Here is a 23,782-nt window from a genome sequence, read left to right as displayed (position 1 = left end):
AAACACCCATCTCCACTGGAATAACCATCCCTTGCCCATGATTTTGTCCTTTTATTCTATCCCTTATTATTCCTCGATGTCACTATTCCCCTGCTCAGTGCCTATATCTCAAAGATTGCAACTCTGGAGACAATTACACTACACGGCAAATACCAAATTCTCAAAGATGTTTTTAATAAGTGGGAAAAAGTCATGCAGTAATGTGAAACCTTTTTGTTGGAAACAATATATGTCCAAAATGAACTCTCTATATTCAAAATTATTTTTAAAGATTCAACATAGGTCTAAAAGATATGCAGATGACACAATCTTGCTTGCTTAAAGTGAGGAGGACTTGAAGCACTTCCTGATGAAGATCAAAGATGACAACCTTCAGTATGGATTACATCTCACCATTAAAAAAAAAAAAAAATCTGGAGGCATAGTTATGGGCGGCTGTGGTGTCAATAGCCAAGATGTCAAACAAGAATTTCCCAGTCAGTGATGGGAATTGGATTTGTCCTGACAAAAATGTGGAAATGTAAATTTTGCTAGAAGAGCCAGTTATAATTTATGTGGATGAGAGAAAACAACTGAAGGCAAGATGATGAAAGCTGAGGGCATAGAAACAGGAAAGACACTTGCAAAAAGGAGCCAAACCCTATTTAGTGCTAATGATTGGCAGTGTAAAACTTGCAGTAACGCGAATTGGGCCTGATGATCAGAGTGCAACATGTGCAATATTCCAAAGAATGCCAGATTAGAAGAAAGAACAGGATATGGTGGTGGTTTTAATGAAAGAGAAAATGTTGAGTATATAGAAAGAGAAAAATCTGATGGTGAATATGATGAGTTTGGATATAAAAAGAAAAAATATAGAGGGAAGGCAGTTGGTGCTGTGTCTATTCTAAAGGAAGATGAAGAATCAGAAGGAGAAGAAGAGGACAAAGATGAAGATCTTTCTAAATATAAATTACTTGAGGATGAGAACGAAGATGATGCTCATCTCTCAAAATATAATTTTGATGCCGGTGAAGACGATAATAATAAAAATAAATCCAATAAATGAAGTCACGCGGAGTGTCAACCTTCACATTCACAATCTTCATCGTGCTTATCCTCGCCCTGAAGTTCAAGAACTAGATCCAGGTTCTGGGCAAGAAGTTCTTCCAGTTCACAGTTAAGATCTTGTTTCAGCTCCAGAGAATATTAGAGATCTCGTGAGGCGAAATCAAGATCCAACTTCAGGTTCCACAGGGGCTCTTCTTGCCCATGAAAAAGACCTTTTTCAAGTTCATCATCTTCTTCTGAGAGGAACAGAAAGAGAATTCTTTTAGAGCTTCTTCATCTGGTGATCACAAAAAAAGATGAGGAAGGTCACGGTCACCTGAAAGTAGGTGCTTGGTGAAAACACTGAACAACCCTGCGCCCAGGGCCAATCCCCGTGGAATGACACTATACCCAGGCGCCACAGATCATCTTCTGGGTCATCTCATTCTTTTTCCCGTTCAAGTTCAAAAGAGAAATAATGTATTAAAATTTATCTCTTGAAAAAAATCAGTACAGTGCATGAAGCATATTTTTTAAGAAATTGATGTCTTACTTGGTCAGATGTGCTGAATCTGCTAGGTGAACGCCTTTCATTGCTTCTCAGAGCAATACAGCTGTGTTTATTTGTGAAATTAAAAGCAAACAGCATTTTAAGCCATAATGTCCCAAAATAGATGCCATATTTAGCATTCATTATTTAAAACTATTTTCTTTATCTAAAACTATATCAGCTATAACAAAGAGCTTTGTTTCCTAATTTGAACTGTTTCATTTGTGAATATTTCCCTTCTGTTGACTAAGACAGAATTGCTAGCCTTGCCTGAACTTTGGGCATGGAGGCAGCGATTGGTAACTTAGTTGGAACTGGCTGTTTATGTTAACCTGAGAAAAGAAGCCAACCTGTTTATGTCAACTTACGTCTAAGTGACTCTCTTAAAAAAAAATTTAAGTTAAGTTGCAAAACAGCCAACCAGAAACATTTTTAAATTCCCTGTGTTAAGGATTCCTTAGAATCAGTCTTCTATTCAGTTTTACTTTTTATACCACCACATTTAGTGTAAAAGTATCTTGTGACTTATAGAAGAGGAAAGATGTTGTTACTCATTTCTCTCTTACTGGCACGTAATTTTGGGCAAGAAAAAAACTCAGTCTAACAATTCATCTCTTCTATTGATATGGTTGGCTGATGAGAAAAAAATTAAAATGTTTATCTTAATAGCTTAAGATGTTTTATGTGGTATCCTTTATCTAGTTGTCACAAGCGATGGGGTAAACAAGGCTAAATCATAGTTGTTAATGAGGAGCAAATTGAAGAAAGCTGAAGTATATTCCTCTTTGGGTGAAAAGCCAGCAGAGACATTGTGAATTCGAATGAACATTTGCCTTGAGATTTTTAACTTTAAATGCACTACATAAAATTTTCTTAAGTATAAATGAATGGTTGTTTCATGTGATGTAAATGGAAATCATTGTTCTCATTCACTTACAGTTACTTATGGCTTAAAATGCCTTCAGAGTTTATTTCTCAAAATTAAAATCTGATCAGCTGAGCTCCAAAAAAAGAAAACAAAAATCCTCACAACTGGGCCGATAATATTATGATAAACAGAGAAAATATTGAAGTTGTCAAGAATTTTGTTTTGCTTGTATCAACAATCAATGCCCATGGAGTCGGCGGTCAAGAATTCAAATGAGATATTACATTGGGCAAGTCTGCTGAAAGCAACCTCTTCAAAGCTTTAAAAAAACCAAATATGTCACTTTGATAACTAAGGTGCTCCTGACCCAAGCCATGGTTTTTTCAATGGCCTCATACACATGTAAAAGCTGGACAATAAAAAAGGAAGACAGAAAAAGAACTGACATATTTGAATTATGATGTTGGCAAAGATAATTGATTGAATACCAAGGACTGCCAGAAGAGCCAACAAATCTGTCTAGGAGCTGAGAAGAGCCAGAATGCTTCCTGGAAGCAAGGATGGCAAGACTTTGTCTTGCTTACTTTGGACATGTTATCAGGAGGGACCATTTCCTGGAGAGGGTCATCATGCTTGGGAAAGCAGGGGCTCACCTTTAAAGAAGACGACACTCAATGAGATGCACTGACACAGCGCCTGAAGCAATGTCCTCAAACATATCCATTATTGTGAAGATGGCACAGGACTAAGCAATGTTTTCTTCTGCTAATACGTAAGATTGCTATGAGGCAGAACTAACTTGATGGCACCTAACAACAAAAGATGGCCAGATTTCTAAAGATATCTGTCAAAGAAGAAGAAAAAACTTGCTGTCATCTAGCTGGTTCCAACTCATAGCAACCCTATAGGACAGAGAAGAACTGCCCCATGGAGTTTCCAAGGAGCACCTGGTGGATTTGAACTGCTGACCTTTTTGTTAGCAGCCGTAGCACTTAACCACTATCCACCAGGGTTCCTAAAAGAAGAAGAAGAAGGGGGGAAAAAGATCAAAAGAAGGGAAGTCAACTGGAACTAAGTATACAGAGAATGTTTAGAAACATTTTTGATCAGAGAAATGCTAGCATTTTGTTTTACATAATAGCTAAGCTTTAGTTTATTTTTTTAAACAAATTGCACTAAATATGGAAGAACAGTGGTATAGCAGTAAGCGTGTGTTTTTGCAACCAGTTAGACCTGATCTTGAATCTCCCTTTTGCTATTTTGTTGCTGGGTGACCTCGGGAAAGTTATACATATTCTCAAGTTTTCATTTACTTTCATGTTATAACCAGCTGCCATCAAATTGATTCTGCCAATGGTGACACCACAGTGTCAGAATAGAATTTTGCTCCATAGGGTTTTCAATAGTTAATTTTTTCAAAGGTAGATTGCCAGGCCTTTCTTCCTAGGAGCCTCCAAGTGGACTTGAATTTCTAACCCTTGGGTTAGCAGCCAAGCATGTTAACTGTACCACCAAGGGTCTCCTCAGTTGGACAACTGGTATCTAATTACTAATGTTTTAAAAGTGGAAATATTCCCCCATAAGTGCTTATGTTTGGAAGGCATTTGGTAATAGTTGGTATCCTCATTAATTTTCAACTCATGTTTTTTATGATTTTACTTAATTTTTTAAGTCCTTAGATTCAAATGCGAGATAGTGTCAATATCTGACATAGGACTAAGTAAAGACAGGAGTTTAATATCACCTCTGCCTCTTGATGACTGTATGATATGGAGGAAGATATTTTAAAACATGACCAGTTTCCTTAACTGTAAATCAGAGTCCTGGTAGTGCAATGGTTAAGAGCTCAGCTGCTAACAAAAAGGCCAGCAGTTTGAATCCACCAGGTGCTCCTTGAAAACATTATGGGGCAGTTCTACTCTGTCCTATAGGGTCCTATGAATCTGAATCGACTTGATGCGAACAGGTTTGGTTTCTTAACTGTAAATCAAGGACAAAAAAAAAAAAAAAAAGTAGCATACTTACCCACGAGAATGCAGTGAGAATCAAGTGAGAAAAAAAAGGCTTTGTAAACTTAAAGAATTATATTGGTGTTAAATGTAAATGTCCGACTAAATTACCAAACTAAATGCAAAAGAAAAGTTATAGAATAAGACTTTACTGGCTGATCTTTCTGTTGAAAATCTCCTTTCTACACATTTTATCAAACAAATGTTTATTTGAAATAACAATCACCTTTTTAAAATACAAAGTCAATTAAATGAAAGTATTTATTCAATCAGACAATAATAAATTGAACCTGAAGATGATTCTGTAACTAGGAAGAGTGAAGGCAAAAAGTGTTACAGGAATCCGAGACAAAAAACATGGCAGCATTTCTACCTCATCAAAGGAAGAAGTGTTTAGCAGGCCTATATAAAGTCAAAGACTTAAGGTAATAGGTAATGAAATGAGTTTAAGTGAAATTAAGAAACTACAAATAGCCAAAAACTGCTAGTCCCAGGCCAAGAAATAGTGAGTTGACTTATAAATTCATGGAAGAAGGGTCAAAGTTTGTATCAAACAGAAGTGCTGATCTCAAAATCAGTGACACAGGAGCTGGGATGTAAGGACAGGAAAGCTATAGGTGGAACAACGTAACCTTGTGATTACTAACTCATAGACAGACAGAAAGTGGTGGGCGAATGACATCTTTCTGCGGAAGATGCTTCACTAGTGGAGAGATATAGGAGAAACAATCTAGCTCTGAGGCAGAAGAGATGGCAGGAGGCGCCATTTTATTGGTACACTGTAGGGAAACTAAGAAGCAACTATCAAATGTATTGTCCCGTAGAAGCCTAATTATACGGAGAGGCTCAAATCAAGAGAGAGTTTAGCACATGTGAAATGAAAATAATGGCACTTGCCTGGCTACATGTTCGTCAGTCATGTACAGCTAGATTTCACAGGAAAGTCATGCTAGGTGACGTATGCATGCAAAAAGTATCTAGAAGGAGTATATGTCGCTTTTCACTGAAACCTATTGAATTGTGAGATAATCAGGACACTTTCATCATAATCATTTTCATTATGTGTATTATGGGGCAGCACTGGGCTGGGTTGGGCATTATGGGGATTCTAACAAACTTTCATAGATACCGTTCATCTTTTCATAATCCTTTTTTTTTCTTGTCTCATGGTAAAATTGTATTAGAGCACATGATTTAGAAGATAGCTAATTTATTACATATGTATTAAGGGAAATTAGTTATATACATGAGATAAAGTTTGCCATGGAGGCATAAGCTCTGTTAATCTCTAAATATATAAAATCTTTCATTTATTTAATTCTTCCCCTAAACCCCAGTTATGGTGTTATTACTTGTTAATTCATTTTATTAAAGGAACTGAAACCTTAAAATTACTCAAGACTTTAAGAGTATCAAATTCCTGACTTATTAATAATAATAGAAGGAATAAGGTAAGATTTTGTCACTTTCACTAAAAACATTAAGTTTGTGACATCACTCTCTTACTTCCTCTGAATAAACTTAAAGCTCCTTAAAGAACTCCTAGCCATAATGTTTTCAAACATCTTTTAAATGTAGATATTTCTATACAATGTTACAAAAAGAATATAAAAATAATTTATATTCACACATGTACAACTAGAGTGTCCATGGGATATTAATTTTTTAAAGATGAATTAAAAATATTACTGACCTTAAAATCACAATATAAATGTTTATATAAATAGGTACTCCTCTGAGGAAGTCACTAGCCCTTGTGATCAAAATGAAAACAAAAAGTTACAGCTTGTGGCTTAAGGAATAGATTTTTATTACTGTAGTAAGAATTAATCAAAATGTTAATACACAACCAAAATAACTCATCTGTACACAAACTATAAGTATATAATTGATTCTAAATTATTTTAATTATGTTTTATAAATGCCAAATTTCTCCATAAATTAGTAAAGCCGTGTTTCAAATGACTGGCACATTGAATATCCTAATGATTAGAATTACATAATCATTCCATAAGTACATTTTACTGAGTTATTTTAAATTATAATAATCTAAAAGCCTAAAAATAATAATCACCTACATTATATGTTGGCCTCAAAAGTCAAACACAAAAACGAAACACCATTATTATTGAGACTTAAAAGTGGCTTTCATTCCAATGCCTTCTGCATCTGATAGTAAGAATAACCAATTCTAGTCTGTGTTGCTAAGTTTTTACAACATTCATAACATTAATTTCTCCTTAAGTCAAGAATCATAGTAGAAGCTCGGGATAAAAAAAGATGGATAAGAACGGTTTTAGCTCTCAAGGAGTGAATAGACTGTTGAGGTCCATATATTTAAAATAGAGTATCAAAATTCTGCGAGAAGAAGCACAAATTCCTAAGTGTGAGGGAAAAACAGACAAAAATTAGGAATAGTTAAATATGCCTTTGTAGTCCAGGAAGGCTTTCTGGGTGGCTGGGTTAGTTTTAAACATACATAAGAGTGAACCATGTAACATTTTTCCAAGAAAGAGGAAATATCAAAAATTTTTGGAGACTTTGGAAAAGCAAATTCTATGTCTTTTAATTGAAAGTAATTTAGCACATCTAGAAAGTCTACTTAAAATGAAGAACAATGATAAATGAGTCCACTTAATAAGGGCCAGATCATGAATGGTTTTGTAAGATTATCTTGGGAGTTTAGATTTTATGACTATTTTAATGTTTAGTATAACTTCATAAACGATATAACGCATAGAATGTATCATATTTTACATGTAATTTACAGTGCCCAAAACATTTCTAAAGTTATGTTGCCTGATTCAATCATTGCCTGATTTCAATTTTAACTGAAAGGGCACCTTTTTTTCTAACTTACCTGTCCAAAAGTGCTGGTTTTTACAGTGCACGGAATTGTGTCATATACATCAAATGATGTCTTGGGTACTATTATCTTCCCCATTTTACAAATGAGGAAATTGAGACTGAGGTAGTAAGAGAGAAGGGACTCAAAGTAAAGCAATTTTAGAGCTTACAATTTTAATGTTTCAATCAATGTTTTTTAATAATTTCTTATTACATGTCAGAAATTTCTATAGGTGCCTGAGATACATCAATATATGAAACCGATAATTTTTTTCTTAATTTATTTTTGTTGTTGTTGATAATATACATAGTAGAATATGCACCAATTCAACAGTTTCTACATGTGCAATTCAGTGACATTGATTACATCTTCAAGTTGTGCGACCATTCTCACCTCCCTCTTCTGATTTGTTTCTCCCCATTAACATAAACTTACTGCCCCCTAAGCTTCATATCTAATATTTCGAGTTGCTTTTGTCATTTGATGTCATATAAAAAAAATCACATAGATAGGTCTTAAAAGAGCATAATGCTAAAGGCAGATATTCTTTACTAGTAAAGCAAAACTGTTTTTTGGTTTTAAGAAAACTTGAGGGAATATTTTTGGTTTAAGGTTTGAAGATTATTCTAGCGCAATAGTTTCAAGGGTCCATCCAATCTGCATGCTCCAGATATTCTGGATTACATAAGAATTTGAAATTATTTTCGGCATTTCCAGTCTTTGTATCAGAATTCTTCTATAGAATTTTTGATTGAAATGTTCAGTAATAGTAACTGGGCACCACACCATCCAGGTTCTCTGGTGTTATTGTAAAAAAGGCAGTTGTTCATAGAGGCAAATAGCCACACATTTCATTCCCTCCTCCTATTCCTAACTGTCCTTCCTTTGTTGATCCAATAAATAAAGACCAATTGCTGTACCTTGAATGGTCACTTGCAAGCTTTTAAGACCTCAGACTCTACTCAACAGAACTAGGAGGTAGAACAAAAGCACTACATATGTTATTGGGTCTTACTGGGTCAATTAACTGGGATGTCCCATGGAACCGTGACCCTAAACCTCCAATCCTATTTATAAATGGCACTCTATAAAATGGATCCAGTATTGTCTTTCCCATCCCAAGTACAAAAATAACAACAATAAAGAATGCTGTTACTTTTGCAATCATATCTGGTCCTTTTTTTCTAGTTAAGCATGGCCAATTCACTAGCAATGGTAAATAATATAGAAACAAGGGTACTATGTGCCACTTTAAATATGTACCTTTTCTTGATGAGAAGACCTAGGAAGCCACAGATTCCAGATATTGTAGCTAAATGGCTGGATTACGGCATTTTGGATGGCTGACCAGGAGAGGGTCCATTGATAATTACATGTTAAGTTAGAAATACATCTTCGTTTTGTTAAATCAATGCAATTTTAGATTGTGTTATATTAGTATAAGCTGCAACTATGAATGAATGTAATAGATTTTATTTAAAAGACCAAATACCTAAATGGTTTAAATTTAATAAATAAAATTAATTAAAAAAAATTAATAATCACTTCCTGAGGTTTCTGAGGTAGATAACGTATAAAGAATTTTCCTTCTTAAGTTGTCAGGGTCTATTTTGCAAAGGATGTCTAAGAGAGGTGAACAAATACCAAAAGAATTTACAAGAAGAAGAAGCATTTATATTCAATAACATCAAGTAAAAGTTCATGAATGGAATGACACAAAAATGGAATGACATTTGGTCTATATCAGTTCTTTTATATTATCTCCATATATTAAACTTTTGAGCCTACCCTTTTCTAGTTATTCCACTTAATTACACATAACTACTTGATATCTTTCTCTCTCTGACTCCTTCTAGTCATCCTGAAATATAAATTTAACCTTTTGAATGCAAATTTTATTAAAATTAGACAGTGATATATGAAGAATTGTTACTCACTTTCCCTAGATAACTGCGTACATAGTTTCCTCACTTCAGTCTCAGCTTAAATGCACCTTCTTCATAAAGGTCTACTTTTAGGGCCTCGATTTTTCTTCCTGAAAATAATAGTTCACTGCCATGACCTTACATTTGATTTTTTGAAAATTCGTGGTGTATCTCTTATACTTGAATGTAAAACTCCATGAAGTTAGTTTATTTGGTCCATTATCACCCACACTGTTTCAGTCTTTGTCACATAATATTATTGACTGAATTAATAAACAGCAAATCAATTAGAGATATTATAATGGTAAGATCGTATAGACATAGCTTAAATTCTGAGGTATTACATCAGTTCCCTACATCTACTAGCTAAAACTGGAGACCTTTTCAAACAGGAAAAAATCAGGCATAAAATACATGAAGACTTTGCCATCTAATATATCTCAATAGGCATTACAATATTTCTTCCTAGTATCCTCTTACATTTCATATGTGTGGCAAAACATAAATTGGTGAATCAGACTTGTACTTTTGCAACCCTAAATCAACTAAAAGCTGTATATTTTTGTGTAGTTTAAAAAACACAGCTGGAATTGTTTATTCTCTAGACAAGTTTTGATGGCAAATAGTAGACTTCTCTTTTTCAGTCTCCTAAATAAAGCAGTGGATGACAGCTATGAAGTCAGTCAGGGGGGTGAGTAGGATTAGAGTAGAAATAATAGCACTGATATTACTCATATCATTTAACTTGCTATGAATCTAAATTTAATATGTTTATAAGATAACCTTGAACAAAATAAAAATTGAATGTTTAAACATTTGTTCTCCTTTTTCAATTTTCTAGTGGTTGCATGTATGTACATGGATTTAAGAAAAAGTGAATTCCCTGTTAATTGTTGTTGTTAGGTGCCGTCGAGTCGGTTCCGATTCATAGCGACCCTATGCACAACAGAACAAAACACTGCCCGGTCCTGCGCCATCGCCATCCTTACAATCGTTGTTACGCTTGAGCTCATTGTTGCAGCCACTTTGTCAATCCACCTAGTTGAGGGTCTTCCTCTTTCCCACTGACCCTGTACTCTGCCAAGCATGATGTCCTTCTCCAGGGACTGATCCCTCCTGACAACATGTCCAAAGTATGTAAGATGCAGTCTCGCCATCCTTGCTTCTAAGGAGCATTCTGTTTATACTTCTTGCAAGACAGATTTGTTCGTTCTTTTGGCAGTCCATGGTATATTCATATAATTAGGATATTTAATTTGGCTAGAATAGTGATGCACTTGGGCTACTAAAATTAGATTTGCCCACTCTACAGATACTCTAGATACAGATTTATGGAAAAGGCATAGCTTTCTCAGCAGATAACCTGGAGAATTAGGAAATCTAGCCACGAGATAATTCTAGTGTGTCAACAGTCGCTGTAACACCCCAACTGGAATATTCAGTCACTCCCTCATCAGAGGCATTCATTTGGCCTAGAATTTCCTATTGTAATGCATCAGTTAAACATGGCCTGTTCGTCTGGACATTTTTTTTTTTTTTCCTACACCATTACCTATTAATTATACAGTGAAACCTGTAAGAGTTGCAACTCGACAGAACTGCCTTGTTTTTCCTGGTCTCCTTGAGTTTTCTGCCTTTGATAGGGTGCAGTCTTACCTCTTGTCTATCACTCTCTATTAAGAATCCTACCTCATAAACAACCAAAAACTGTTTCTTTTCAATTTTATAGAATTGGCAAAGAAACTAAACCATTTTTCCTGATTTGCATGTTTATTCAAATTATGTACAGATATGTGCACATGCTATTCAAACAAAGATATGGGTAAAATTAATGTTTTAATAAAAAATTTAAGGCCAACTGTTTGGTCTGATTTTTTGACGAAATTACTGAAACAAATTTCTAAGTCTGTAGCTTTTTCAAAAACGTTTGCAAATTCCTTCAAAGCCTTTATGTAGCGGAAAACTCGTGTTTGATTTAAAGCTTAGGCTCTTCTAACGTTAGGTCTTCATCATCTTCATCGTTGTCATCTTTAGATTGCAAGTCCACAATTTCTTGCAGGTTTATACTGACTACTTCTGTGCAATTTCCTTGTCGATATCAGTGGAACACGCTGCATTGACCCTATTTTCTGAGAAACCTTTCAGTGCCATTTCTTGTGTCCTGAATCTGCATGATGTTATCAGGCTGGCTAACTGTTTCATTTTCTACACTGTCATCACTGCCAAATATGAAATCTTTGTCTTTAAGACTTCTTTTCTGGTTTTTTCATTAATCATTTTGATTGTTAGTTTAAGAAATGAAATTGCAAGGACGTCGATTTTCCCCAAAATCTCAGATGCTATCTTGCACATCCCAATGTTGGGAATCACTTTTCATAGCAATAGTTTCCTGTAGTTTAATATTTTGGATAATGTCATAATTCAGAGATTGTAGGACTGACATTGTGGGTGGTGAAACATAACTTAATGTCGGACGAAGGCAGGGACCAATAACAAGTAGCAATGTTAATGTATGAAAGGATGCTTTGATTTTGTTCAAGGTATAAAAAACCAAAAAAGAAAAAAAAAAAAAGGTCCAAGGTATAGTTGAGTTTACTTAACAGCTCTTCATAAATTGCTTCCATCATCCAATTCTTTATCCTATTTCCATTCTACTGAAAGCCAATTAATTTTGATATTCTTGAAGCACCATGTTTTCTTGCTCTCCCCAATTACCCATGGTTTCACAAATGTCTGATCCCAAAGTGTGTTTAAGAGGATGGTAACCAAAAAACTGACACTGAGCATATTTCTTTCCCCTCTATTTTCAGGGTCCTATTAGGCATTGCCCTGTAAAACAGACCGGTCTCATCAGGACTTGCAATGTCTTTAGGATCATACTCTCTTATAATCTCTTTTAAGTCTGTTAGCTAATTTTTAATAATGTCTTTGTCAACCTCATTTGACTTCCCACAAGCTACATTACAAGTGATACTATAGTTTTTTTGTTTTTCTTTGAAGCTCTGAAGTCACCCATTAGATGCTGAAAATTCATCAACTTCTAAAAGTTTCACCGTTTCCTTCACGTTTGCTTTCAGGGTAGGTCCTGAAATGGGAACATTTTTGGTGGAGGCTGGAAGAAACCACTCAAATGGAGAATTGTTGATTTCTGCATAATTTCTATCCCTTTGTTTCCTGATGTGTATGTTGATGCTGCTTATGCATTTTTTATTATTTTATCATTTTCTTTCATAATTGACTAAATTTACGTTTTACGTCACTTGAGCTTAATTACAGCTTTCTTGATGGTCTTTTTCTCTTCAGTTATCATCTTGAAAACATCAAACTCTTCTTTCAGAGATAAATTTCTCACTCTCTTGTCCATGCCTATGAATGGATACACTTTATTTTTTTTTTAAAGAAACAAAAAAGGAAATAAGTTCTTATAAAAATTAAGGAATTTATGATCTTATAGAAAACACGAATGTCTCAAACAAAAAACTATAAACATCATTTTATGATCAAGTTAGCACGCTTCCATAAAAATTTAAGAAAAAAAGAAAACCACATGAGAAGAATGTTTTTGCTTTGTACACACATTGAATGCGTTAAGTGAGGAAATGCTTCTCTATTGATTGGAAAGAATTTTGAAGGAAAAAATTTCAAGCAAATGAAGTAGTAAGTTTTGAAAATTGTAGTAATGTGCATCAAAATTGAAATAACTAAAGGAAAAACTAAAAATTAAAGGTAAGGATGAGAGGTAAAGCCTCTCCAGGTAAAGAAAAAAGTGTGCTTATCCACATTTTAATGAAAATAAAGAGATTTATTAGTGTCTCTTAACTTCTTCCAAACCTATGGATGTTGTTTTTTGCTGGAAAAAATTTACGGGCAAAAAAACAGGCAAAATGTAAAGAATAGATGTAGTCAGAGAACAGTTAACGGTTCACAGTATGTACTCACACACGGTAGCAATGCGGAAGGGGGTGGAAGACTAAGCCCTTATTTCTGATTCTTGTATTTCTTGGCGCTATTCCCAGCTTTTCTGTCTGCATTTCCTCCTATTTGTGCTGTAATATCAACAATTTTCTGATTCCGTCCACTTCTTATAGGTTCCGGCTTTCAGAGAATATGTATTAGGCTGAAGTTATTAGTTTAGTGAAAAATACTAGAGTTTGCCTTTTTTGATAGGTTTCCACTTTACACAGGTTCTGGCTTTTGCACGTTTTCCATACCTTATTTCTCCTACACAAGGCTTTTGCCTACTCATGACTTCTACTTTTGTGAGTCTTTAGCTTCCTGCTTTCTCTGAGCTTCCATATTTCAAGTTGTAGCTTTTCAGGGTAACGTTTATGATGAGTTTGGCTGGTCAGCCACCAACCAGTTACACTGCATGTATTGGTGAGGCATTCTTTGCCCTTCTCGTGCTGCTGGCCAACATTCTGTGACTTTTTTCTTTCTTTCTTTCTTTTATCAGATGGTAATTCCTTTACTATCAATGTGGACAGTGTAAAAGCTTGGTTTAATTACACAAAGCAGATTAGTAAGCACAAGCAACCCTTGTAAAGAGAACTCAGTCATTCAACATAACATCTGTTTGTTTTCATGTTCAGAGTATGATAGATTGAGTGAGGTGAATCTAATTTTAGCTGCAGGTTTGAGGGTTGCCTATGGGTTTAGTCTGACCCAAAGGCTAATTGTTGAGGTCAGAAGATTACAGAAAGTTGGGTAGAATATTTGCAGGTTGCTTTGGTGACAGAGAAAATGCTCAGTGTTAAGTTTTGACAGTGTACAGGCTTTTTCTGCAAGGCCTGGGATTCCATATTCCCCAGTGAACTGAGAAAGAGCCTATTTAATGGTACCATCTCCTCCTGTAATATCTGAATTTTGGGAAAAACAACCACTACAGGGATTTTCAAATATACTGGAGCTGCTGTCCCAACATATTTCTCTAACTTTTCATTCAGTCAGTGTCCTCTGAATCCTCCCAGGGCACATGTGTAGGTTTGGGTGAGCAAGTTGAATGTAATAAATCACATACCCTCTCTCTCTCTCTAAATGTTTAGATATCTTCTCCAGCATTATACTAACGAAAAATCTGCGTATCAACTTTATATATTCTATGTCTCCACTGGGTGCTAGTGTAAACCAATTAAACAAACAGCATCACTTCAAGTAGCTTGACCTAATAAACTGTATCCAGGCTCTAATTAGTGTGCCTATATGAAAAAAAAAAAAAAAATTAGCCTGATCCAGAATTATATTTCTATTACTATGGTCTACATCTTTTAAATCAGTCCCACATATGTTCCTTGTTTTTTGCCAATGCCTTCAGAGCAGCTTGGACTTCTTCCTTCAGCACCATCAGTTCCTGATCATATGCCCTCTTCAAACGGTTGAATATCGACTAATTCTTTTTGGTATAATAACTCTGTGTATTCCTTCCATCTTCTTTTGATGCTTCCTGAGTCATTTTATATTTTTCCCATGGAATCCTTCACTATTGCAACTCGACACTTGAATTTTTTCTTCAGTTCTTTCAGCTTGAAAAACACTCAGTGTGTTCTTCCCTTTTGGTTTTCCATCTCCAGCTCTTTGCACATGTCATTATAATACTTTACTTTGTCTTCTCGAGAGGCCCTTTGAAATCTTCTGTTCAGTTCTTTTACTTCATCAATTCTTCCTTTTGCTTTAGCTGCTGGACACTCAAGAGCCAGTTTCAGAGTCTCCTCTGACATCCATCTTGGTCTTTTCTTTCTTTCCTATATTTTCAGTGACCTCTCACTTTCTTCATGGGTGATGTCCTTGATGTCATTCCACAAGTTGTCTGGTCTCCTGTCACTAGTGTTCATTGCGTCAAATGTATTCTTGAGATGGTCTCTAAATTCAGGTGGGATATATTCAAGGTCATATTTTGGCTCTCGTGGACTTGCTCTGATTTTCTTCAGTTTCAGCTTGAACTCGCATATGAGCAATTGATGGTCTGTTCCACAGTCGGCCCTTGGCCTTATTCTGACTGATGATAATGAGCTTTTCCATCATCTCTTTCCACAGATGTAGTCAATAACTGATAGTGCTGAAGGAAGAAGTCCAAGCTGCTCTGAAGGCATTGGCAAAAAACAAGGCTCCAGGAATTGATGGTATATCAATTGAGATGTTTCAACAAACAGATGCAGTGCTGGAGGTGCTCACTCATCTATGCCAAGAAATATGGAAGACAGCTTCCTGGCCAACTGACTGGAAGAAGTCCATATTTATGCCTATTCCCAAGAAAGGTGATCCAACCGAATGTGGAAATTATAGAACAATATCATTAACATCACACGCAAGCAAAATTTTGCTGAAGGTCATTCAAAAACGGCTGCAGCAGTATATTGACAGGGAACTGCCAGAAATTCAGACCAGTTTCAGAAGAGGACGTAGAACCAGAGATATCATTGCTGATGTCAGATAGATCCTGGCTGAAAGAAGAGAATACCAGAAGGATGTTTACCTGTGTTTTACTGACTATGCAAAGGCATTCGACTGTGTGAATTATAAAAAAGTATGGATAACACTGTGAAGAATGGGAACTCCAGAACACTTAGTTGTGCTCATGAGGAACCTTTACATAGATCAAGAGGCAGTTGTTTGGGCAGAACAAGGGGACACTGATTGGTTTAAAGTCAGGAAAGGTGTGTGTCAGTGTTGTATTCTTTCACCATACCTATTTAATCTGTATGCTGAGCAAATAATCCCATAAACTGGACTATAAGAAGAAGAATAGGGCATCAGGATTGGAGGAAGACTCATTAACAGCCTGTGTTATGCAGATGACACAACCTTGCTCGCTGAAAGTGAAGAGGACTTGAAGCACTTACTAATGAAGATCAAAGACCAGAGCATTCAGTATGGATTACACCTCAACATAAAGAAAACAAAAATCCTCACAACTGGACCAATGAGCAACATCATGATAAATGGAGAAAAGGTTGAAGTTGTCAAGGATTTTACTTTACTTGGATTCACAATCAACACCCATGGAAGCAGCAGTCAAGAAATCAAAAGACGCATTGCATTGGGCAAATCTGCTGCAAAGAACCTCTTCAAACTGTTGAAGAACGAAGATGTCACCCTGAAGACTAAGGTGCACCTGGCTCATCCATGGTATTTTCAATCACATCATATGCATGTGAAAGCTGGACAATGAATAAGGAAGACCGAAGAAGAGATGACGCCTTTGAATTGTGGTGTTGTCGAAGAATATTGAACATACCATGGGCTGCCAAAAGAATGAACAAATCTGTCTTGGAAGAACTGTGGCCAGGATGCTCCTTAGAAGCAAGAATGGCGAGACTGTGTCTTACATACTTTGGACGTGTAGTCAGGAGGGATCAGTCCCTGGGGAAGGACATCATGCTTGGCAGAGTACAGGGTCAGAGGAAAAGAGGAAGACCCTCAACGAGGTGGATTGACACAGTGGCTACAACAATGAGCTCAAGCATAACCACAATTGTAAGGATGGCACAGGACCGGGCAGTGTTTCGTTCTGTTGTGCCTATTTATAGGGTCACTATGAGTTGGAACTGATTTGACAGCACCTAACAACAACAACACGTATGTTCCAAGGCCTCTGCCGATATAAATTTGCGAATCTTAAAATTATTTAGTATATATGGAGCTTCTTCCCAGGTCAGACTTTGCATCAGTTCTCCTGAGGCTTGCTGGGATTTGGGTGAAGAAGTAACCAGGGACGATGTGAGCAGGTTTTAAGAAGAGTCACCATTTCCATATAAAGTGACTACCTCCAGAGAGCCTATTATGGTATCCTCAGGCAAGGAGAGGCTGACCTACTCTGACAGGAACAAAGTGCTGCTTTTATTGGAAAGGAAGGATTAGCAGAATTCAGGCATTCAGAGTCCTCAACTTCCTTGCAATATACCAATTGTCTCTATCCCAATTTTCATGATCGATTTATATTCCAATAATTGTGCTAAATTAAAACATTATGGACCCTGTGAGACTGTGAATTCTATTTGTTTCTTAGGCTAGCCACACAGAGGATTAGACTTTTGGTTCTACGAAATCTATTTCCTGCTGCTACAAAACATAAGAGGTTCTTTCAGAGGAGTCAGAGAAGCTTTCTCATTTCTCATCTGGACCTTGTGGTGGGAATTTGAATTTCTGAGATCGTGAGATGAAACTGCCTCTGGCTGCCACCGCAAGAGACAGAGAAGGCTGAGAAGCTACTAGACCTGATTGCCAGCGTAATCTTCTTAGAATAACGACTTTCACTTCATTTCTGGTTTTCATATCTCACATTCTGTTACCTCCTTGGCAAACTCCACCATGGAGCCTTATGGAAGGGTATTTTGGAAATCTTTAGAAGGTACTGGTTGTTGTGCTGAGTTAACTACAGATTATCTAACTGAGGTAGTTGTGTCATTCTTTGGATCTCAACTTGTTCTCTTGGGGGGTAAGGGAATATAGGGAAATTTAGTTTTCTAACATAAGCCAGAGGTAGAGATAAAGGCACTTCAGTAGTATTAATTTCAGATAACTAAAGATTTCTAGAATAAGCTTGTTAACAAGAATTTTGTGATGAATGTCTAAGTAGCTAAGAGGTAAACATGGATAGATACAATCTGTATTTTGCAAAATTACTATAGCGTTAATTAAAATTTCTCTTATGAGTGAGATTCCCACAGCTAAATCAGGTCTCAAGCAGGCATTTACTTGAACCAACCAGAATTTTATATATAATGGTATTGGAAATAAATGTGTATAATGTAAATTGAATGAAGCAGGGTTTATTTAGAGCTGAAAACGGCGCATGGAAAAATATTTTGAACTTCAAATGCCTTGTGATTTTTGAGTTTAAGAAAGTGGGTGCTACAATTTTTTTATATATATATATATATGGCAGACATCATTACAATGTAAACCTATGCACAAAGTAGTCTTATTCTATACTAAATGCATTTGTCATTAATTCTATTTCTTGTTTTCTAAATATCGCATAGTTTCACTTCATCACTACTGTAAGTTAGACCTTGGGAATGTTGTAAAACCTCCTCCTGCTTTGGATTTCTCATGAATAAAATAAAGAGTGAATGCATAGAAACTCTTAGAAGAGTGTCTGACACATATTACGGTGGTAATCTGTGTCATTGTTATTAACAGTTTTATCATTGTTATTATCATGGCCTTGTTTCTACATCAGGATAACACTAGTAACTATATTTAAAAAAAAAAAAAAACCTTCGCCGTAGGGTCAATTCCAACTCATAGCGACCCTGCAGGACAGAGTAGAACTGCCGCATAGATTCCAAGGACCACCTGGAGGATTTGAACTGCCAGCCCTTTGGTTAGCACTTAGTCATTACACTGCTAGGGTTTTCATCTATGTTTAAAGAATGCCTAATCACATATGTAAAATATTCAAAATTCAAATAAAATAATGACGATGAGTTTAAAAAAAACGTTAGAAAAGCAACAGTCAGATCTCTGGAAAAAAAAAAAAAAAACAGACGGAACTCTTGTACTGTGTAATTTGAGAGGAGTTAATAGAGGCAATATTGACAAAGGGTCAGGCAGTATCCAGGGGATTCCACAGCTACTAACAGTAGGATGTTATTTCAATCAGTAGACCTAAAAAGTTGAAGGGAAGAAGCAGTTACAGAAACTCAGGAAGAGAGAGAGCTGTGTGAAGAGGCTCCTTCGTGGGAACTATAATTTTAGTCATATTAAGGAGCAAATCTATAGTAAATCCAAAGAAGGGAAGACAGGGAAATGAAAAACCAGACTCATTCATGCCCCTCTCACTGATCTCCTGCTAGTACTCCTCAGTGATTGAATTCAGAATTCACTTAAAAGTCAAAAAAAAAAAAAAAAGGGAACCCTTAATGCAATGTACATATGTCATTTTCCTGGGACCCAGAACAGCAGAAGAAAGGTGTTGATCTTGAACGAATAATAGATATTATACAGCATGTGGTTTTAACGCTCTTATTTGATTAACAGAACTATGAAATGGAATATTTTATTGTATCAAAATTTTAGTCAAATAACAATGGCTAAACTTGAGCATGTTTAATAAATTAGACAGAACTAGGTAAGTGTATGTATTCTGTGTTAGTTTTATAACAGGAAAATTGGTATTAGTTTTGTTAGGGAAAAATGGCATTTAAATACATGTATGAACAACTACTGAAGAAATTTTTGTTTTCTTAGTGAAATCAGTTATATTTATGGCCTTTGGATGTATGTAGACATTTTCCATTTTTAAAATTTTCCCTTTGAGATAAATCAAATTACTATATTTAGAAAAACTTTTTTCAAGATTCACTAGCAAGATTTCAAGTTTTGCTATATTTACTATAATTATAGAAAAAAAAATTTTTTTTTTAATGGTATGTAGCCAGGTTTAATTTTTTTTTTTTTTTAGCCAGGTTTCAGTAGTCATTAAATTACATAGTTTCCTAAATATTAAAAGAAGCATGCATAGAATGCATAGAAAGCTATAGTTAACATGTGAACTCTGTGTTTTAAAACTATTAGGTTATCATTGCTAACAGGTTATTTATTCAAACTGTATGCGTGTGTGTGTGTGTGCGTGCGCATGTGTGCATCCATATATATGTACATACCAGCGAGAATATTTGTAGTTTTTCTTAAATATTGACTAACCAAGTAAGGAAGGTTTATACAATTTTGGGTGCCTTGGTAGAATTCAAATATGGGCTCACTGAGCAGTTTTACTGTAAAAATTCACTCATTCATTAGTGAAAAGAAAGCAACGTCTGCAAACATTGATCATTTTTTATTTATTAAATATTCATTTTTGAAACTGTTTTCAATACCACATGAGCAAACGACAGATGATTAATTCCCCTAAAGAGGATGCTTCTAATTTTATCAGCTCTATTCAATTTATGTGATTATCATAAGTTAGTTTGTTAATATACCTCTGCTATTGAAGACAAAATAAGGGTTGGCTGGTTAGAGGACAGGACACAAAGTCTTTGTTTAATGACATATTTACATGAATGTATTTTAGGAATTTTTGTAAGACATTATGAAGTTATACTCTCTGTTTTTTATGTCCAAAGTCTGAATTTAGATTTAATCATGTATTTATTTTAAATGTTTAAAATCTGCACCCATAAACCCAATGCCATAGTAGATTCCAACTCTATAGGACAGGGTAGAATTGCCCCAAGTGTTTCCAAGGAGCAGCTGGTGAATACAAACTACCAACCCTAGCTTTTAACCACTATACCACCAGGGCTCCAGATAACAAAATACTGACATAAACCAGATTTGATACTTGACTGAAGAGTCTCTCATAAAAGTAACCTAATAAAGACATTCACTCCCTTGCAACAAAAACAAAACCCAAACAAACAATAAAAGATATTAACACATGTTTTAACTGAATCATACTGAAGAGTATTTATGATTTCATAGCAATTACTTTTTTCTGCTACTGAAGTCAATCAACAAATGTATGGATTGTCTCTGAGCATGAAAAAATAATATGGCTTTGCATATTCATTGGTTTTTAAATACATTTATAATAGGAAAAGCAAACATGTAAGAATAGGTACAAAATTGTGGAAAGAGCACTGAAGAAAGAATTAAAGCAAATCACATTCCTATCACTTATTAGCTATGGGGTAATAAGGTAATAAATAACCTCATTTAAGTTTCTTATTCACATCAAGTTTATTTCTCTATAAATTTGAATTGTGTTTACTTAAGGTGATAATCAACTGGGGAACTATTTTAACTTGTAAAAGTATATGTAAATTATCTTCCTTCTCTTTATTTGATGCTGATTAATAGGAAAATGTAAGTGACTTTTTAATACTTGATGAAAAACCAGAGGGGATTTATTGTGGTGGTTTTCTAACCAAATGATTTGAAAGTATGCTGTCAAACACAAGAATAATAAACTAAGAAATGAGCTTGGCTTTGGAGGGAGAGTATTATTTTCTTGTTGATTATGAGGAATAAATTTTACTTGTAATAATAGATAATAAGAGCAACAATAAAGTGATGATTCATGTTTATTAATTTATTCATTGTTCTTTAAAACTGTTATTGTGGACTTTTTGTGTACCAGACTTTGTTCTATTTGGTGGGCATCAAAACATGAGAGTAAAATCCTATCTTCATGATTTTACATGTTAATGGTGCCAGATGGCCAATAAACACATGAAAAAGTAGAACACATTGTATGTCAGACAATGACAGGACTATGGAAAAAATACAACAGGGAAACAAGGATAAGTTGCAATAAGATGAGTGATGGTCTAACTTTGCAAATCTCATGTTAACCTGATAATTACAGACTTAAAGGAAGTGAAGGGGCACCATTTAACAATCTTTTTGTTGTTGTTAGGTGCCATCGAGTTGGTTCTGACTCAAATCAACCCTATGTACAACAGGACAAAACTCTGCCCAGTCCAGCCCTATGCCCACAATTGTTGTTATGCTTGGGCCCATTGTTGCAGCCACTGTGACAATCCATCTTGTTGAGTGTTTTCCTCTTTTTGGTTGACCCTGTACTTTGCCAAGCATGATGTCCTTCTCTAGGGACTGATCCCTTCTGACAACATGTCCAAGGTATGTGAGATGTAGTCTCTCCATCCTTACTTCTAAGGAGCATTCTGGTTGTACTTCCTCCAAGACAGATTTGTGCGCTCTTATGGCCGTCCACAGTAAATTCAATATTCTTAGCCAACGCCATAATTCAAAGGCATCAATTCTTCTTCTGTCTTCCTTATTCACTGTCCAGCTTTCACATGCGTATGAAGCAATTGAAAATATCATGGCTTGGGTCAGGAGCACTTTGGTCTTTAAGGTGACATCTTGGCTTTAAAACACTTTAAAGAGGTCTCTTGCAGCAGATTTGCCAATGCAACGTGTCTTTTGATTTCTTGACTGCTGCTTCCATGAGTGTTAATTGTGGATCCAAGCAAAATGAAATCCTTGAAGGCTTCAATCTTTTCTCCGTTTATCATGATGTTGCTTATTGGTCCAGTTGTGAGGATTTTTGTTTTCTTTATTTGAGGTGCAATCCATACTGAAGGGTGTGGTCTTTGATCTTCATCAGCAAGTGCTTCAAGTCCTCCTCACTTTCAACAAGTACCTTTATGTCATTTAACAGTCTGGGGAAGGAATATTCAAGGCACAGAAAACACACACACAAAAAAGTTTTTGAGTTGATTCTTGCCGTCCGTATACCACATAGTACAATACAATTTTGAATTCAATTTAAAATTTCTCACTCTTATCTTCAAGGTTTTGACATCTTAGCAACTATATAACTATGTTCAACCTCTATAGTCTCTGATCTACTGATTCACAACGTTGTCTATTCCTAAGGTTATTCTTAAAGGAACTTAGAAAGGAAACTTCTTTATTGCTGTTAAAGGTCAGAACCTATAAGACAGACTTTTCTTGTCCATCTTCCAATTTTTCTCTGAAATTCATTTATGTGTGGATTCAGTAATTTTTTTTGAGAAAAAAAAGTCTCAGTGCTCACACCCAGTTAGTTAAGAAGTTTAATAGTTCAGACTTTCCCACACTTTAGTATTTTTCTCAACCTCGTCTATATTCTTTCAATAAAGACTTCTCTAATGGATATTTCAAAACATCTACCTTACTTGTAAAACCTCCTGTCTTATGCTGGGTTCTCTAGAGAAGCAAAACCAGTAAAGCATATAAATAACTATATAAAGAGATTTGTATCAAGGAAATGGTTCACGTGGGTGTAGAGGCTGGAAAGCCCCAAGTCCGTGGGTCAAACTAGAGGCTTCTCCTGATTCATGTAGCCACAAGCATATAAATAACTATATAAAGAGATTTGTATCAAGGAAATGGTTCACGTGGGTGTAGAGGCTGGAAAGCCCCAAGTCCGTGGGTCAGACTAGAGGCTTCTCCTGATTCATGTAGCCACTGGGCCTGGCAAATACAGGATGGGGGAGGTCAGATAGCAGGGCTCTTGCTCACAGGCTATGAAGACCGATGAACCCCAAGATCGGTAAGCAAGATGGTAGGTAAGCTGGTAGCTCAAGTCCCAAGAACAGGAAGCCAGACAAACAAGAACCAGCTGCAGGACCAGAGTGAGCAAATACCTAAGAGCTTTGCCAGAAAATCTACTTACACTGGATGCAGGCCACACCCCAAGGAAACTTCCTTTCAACCGATTGGCTACTCACAGCAGATTCCATCATGGAGATGTTCACATTGTATAAAATAGCATCATGGAACTGAACACATCATTATAGGACTGCCAAACTACATCCTAACTGCCAAACCACTGAGAATCATGATCCAGCCAAGTTGACACACAACCTTAATTATCATACCTTCTCATATGTATTTTTTTTTTTTTAATCTAGGTTAGTCATCATCTGTTCACAATTTAATAAGCCATTTTAAAAATATTCTATAAGGATCCATAATATAGAGATTGGTGATAAAGAGTTAAAATATAGCTAATTCCTACCTATCCAACCCAGTGCCCACTAACACTAGTGATATGAGTGGTAATGTGATCAGTGTTTGCCAAAATGTCATCTTGCATAC

General features: G+C 35.7%; 1 pseudogene; it reads left to right on the top strand.

Moving 5' to 3' along the window:
- Positions 1–455: 455 nt before the first annotated feature.
- LOC100673869 (zinc finger Ran-binding domain-containing protein 2-like) lies at positions 456–1,387 on the top strand (annotated as a pseudogene).
- Positions 1,388–23,782: the final 22,395 nt, after the last annotated feature.

The sequence above is a fragment of the Loxodonta africana genome, chromosome 5 (assembly GCF_030014295.1).
Source record: "Loxodonta africana isolate mLoxAfr1 chromosome 5, mLoxAfr1.hap2, whole genome shotgun sequence".
In the NCBI taxonomy this organism is placed as follows: domain Eukaryota; kingdom Metazoa; phylum Chordata; class Mammalia; order Proboscidea; family Elephantidae; genus Loxodonta; species Loxodonta africana.
This window is presented reverse-complemented; position numbering and strand designations above follow the sequence as displayed.